Below are 2,907 nucleotides of genomic sequence, written 5' to 3'. Positions count from 1 at the left end.
ATCGTCCATAAAAACTTCCATGATATCTTCAATGAAATCATTAAAAATCGCAGTCATACAACGTTGAAATGTTGCATGTGCGTTACATAGACCAAAGGGCATTCTCCTATATGCAAATGTTCCGTAAGGACATGTGAAGGTTGTTTTATCTTGGTCATCCGGGTAAATGTATATTTGAAAGAATCCGGAGTAACCATCTAGAAAACAGTAGAAAACATGACCAACTATCCTTTCGATCATTTGATCAATGAAAGGAAGAGGAAAATGATCTTACCTAGTTGTTTTATTTAGATTTCTATAATCTATACAAACCCTCCAACCAGTGGTGGTTGGTGTAGGTATTAATTCACCTTCTTCATTCCTTACAACTGTTATGCCTCCCTTTTTAGGTACGCAATGGATTGGACTAACCCATTCACTATCCGAGATAGGGTAGATGATTCCATTGTCCAGAAGTTTAGTAATCTCATTTTTTACTACTTCCTTCATATTGGGATTTAGGCGTCTTTGCCTATCCGCTTTAGGTGGCTTATCTTCTTCTAAGTGAATTCTATGCATTACAATGATCGGATTAATACCTTTTAAGTCTGAAATTTGCCAACCCATACTTCCTATCCTATTTCTAACAACTTCTTTCAATTTCTCTTCTTGAACTTGTGTTAATTTGTTAGAGATAATTATAGGTAGAGAATCGCCTTCGCCTAAGAAAGCGTACCTCAAATGACTTGATAATTCTTTAAGTTCTAATTTAGGTGGAACTATAATTGAAGGCGGAACTGGTCCATCTTCTCGAATCAAAGGTTCTGGGTCCTTATCTTCTAGTTCCTCACTCATTATAGGTTCTATTATTTCTTCTTTTTGAACAATGTCATTTACACATTCTTCAATTAAATCAAGTTTCATACAAGCGAAATCCTCCATAGGATATTTCATCGCTTGATTCATATCAAACTCAATCTTATCATCACCTATTCTTAAAACTACTTTCCCTTCCGATACATCAACTAGAGCACGTCCCGTGTTCATGAACGGTCTACCAAAGATTAGCGGACAATTTACGTCATAAGCAAAATCTAAAATAACGAAATCGGTAGGAAAAATAAATTTGTCAACTTTAACTAAAACATCCTCAATTATACCGTATGGTCTTTTAGTGGTTTGATCTGCTAATTGCAAAACCATATTGGTACGTTTGATGTCTTCTTCTAAGCCTAACTTATTAAAAATAGATAATGGCATCAAGTTAATGCTTGCTCCTAAATCACAGATACAACTGGGAAATTCAATATCTCCCAATTTACACGGAATGGTAAAACATCCGGGATCTTTGAGTTTAGTGGGCAAATTGCTTGACACAATCGAACTACAATCTTCAGTTAGTGAAATGGATGAAATTCCTTCCCAACTGATTTTCTTTGAAATTAAATCTTTGAGGAATTTACCATAATTGGGAATTTGCGTAATTGCATCCATAAACGTCAAATTAATATGTAAATTTTTAAGTTTGTCTAAAAATGTTAAAAGTTGTTTGTCATAGTCCTTATTGCGGACTTTGTGTGGAAAAGGTGGTTTGGGTACAAAATTTTTTGCACTAGAGTCAATTGGTGCATCTTTTTGTTTTAATGTATCTTCTTTGGGCTTTGGTAAATCAGTTCCAGGTAAGGTCGAATTTCTGGGCATTTCCGGTCCTAAGTAATTTTTCCCTGAATGAAGAGTGATAGCCTTAACATGCTCTTTCGGATTTTCTTCCGTATGGCTTGGAAGACTTCCCTCTTTGCGGGATGGAATTGATTTAGCGAGTTGTCCAATTTGAATCTCCAAATTATGGATGCTAGATGATTGGTTTTTAATAAGCTGATCGAATTTATTCTCGATCCGTTTAAAACCATCGTCGTGATTACTTATTTTTCCGCTCATAGCATCAATAAATTTGTCGATTTTAGAAGATAAAGTGCTAATCGTATCTCTTGATTGATTTTGATAATTAGTAGTACGATTTTGATTAGCATTAGCATTATTATTATCTCTCCAGTTAAAGTTAGGATGATTTCTCCACCTAGGATTATATGTATTGGAGTAAGGGTTATTATTTTGGTTTTGCCCTTGGACAAAATTTACCTGTTCAATTTCGCTCATACTTTCGTAATCCACATCCGTTTGGATTGGCTTACCATTAGGATCACACGGTGCCATAAACCTATCAATTTTGTGCGATAAGGCAGAAAATTGGGCTTGCAACATCGTAACTGGATCAAGATTCACTATACCTTTAACTGATGACGTATTCGAGGATGATGGTTTCGCTAATGGTACGTGTCCACATTCCGCGGGCCACATACTGCTGTTGATTGCCATTTCCTCCAAAAGTTCTCTTGCTTGGGCAGATGTTTTCTTCATAAATAACCCTCCAGACATAGCGTCCAATGAACTTCTAGTTGTAGGATTTAGTCCATTTTAAAATGTTTGCATTAAAAGTTCAGCGGGCAATTGGTGGTGTGGGCATAAACGTTGAACTTCTTTAAAACGTTCCCAAGCCTCATAAAGAGTTTCATTATCATTTTGAGAAAAAGATGTTAACTCTTTAATGACTCTTGCGTTTTTTGCTAAAGGAAATTTTTTTGATAAAAATGCTTGGGCTAATTGCTCCCAAGTCTCAAATGATGCGGCTGGCATAGAAGTTAACCATTCTTTGGCTCGATCCTTCAAAGTAAAAGGAAAAAGGCGAAGTTTGATTACTTCTGCAGTTACATCAGTAATTTTAAAAGTGTCACAAATTTCTAAGAAATTTGTCAAATGGGTATTAGGATTTTCGTTAGGTAACCCGTAAAATGTTACATTATTTTGCAACATATTAAGCAACGCAGGCTTAATTTCAAAATGGTGTGCATTAATTTGGGGTCTAACTAT

General features: G+C 35.5%; 1 non-coding gene across 1 annotated transcript; it reads left to right on the top strand.

Annotated features, from left to right (window-relative positions):
• Window positions 1–2,485: 2,485 nt before the first annotated feature.
• On the top strand, window positions 2,486–2,592 carry LOC136207622 (small nucleolar RNA R71). The gene has a single exon (XR_010676754.1). It is a non-coding gene; the product is annotated as a small nucleolar RNA R71 (small nucleolar RNA).
• Window positions 2,593–2,907: the final 315 nt, after the last annotated feature.

The sequence above is a fragment of the Euphorbia lathyris genome, chromosome 9, assembly GCF_963576675.1.
Source record: "Euphorbia lathyris chromosome 9, ddEupLath1.1, whole genome shotgun sequence".
Lineage (NCBI taxonomy): Eukaryota > Viridiplantae > Streptophyta > Magnoliopsida > Malpighiales > Euphorbiaceae > Euphorbia > Euphorbia lathyris.
The sequence above is the reverse complement of the archived record's forward strand: the minus strand, read 5'-3'. Positions and strand labels throughout refer to the sequence as shown.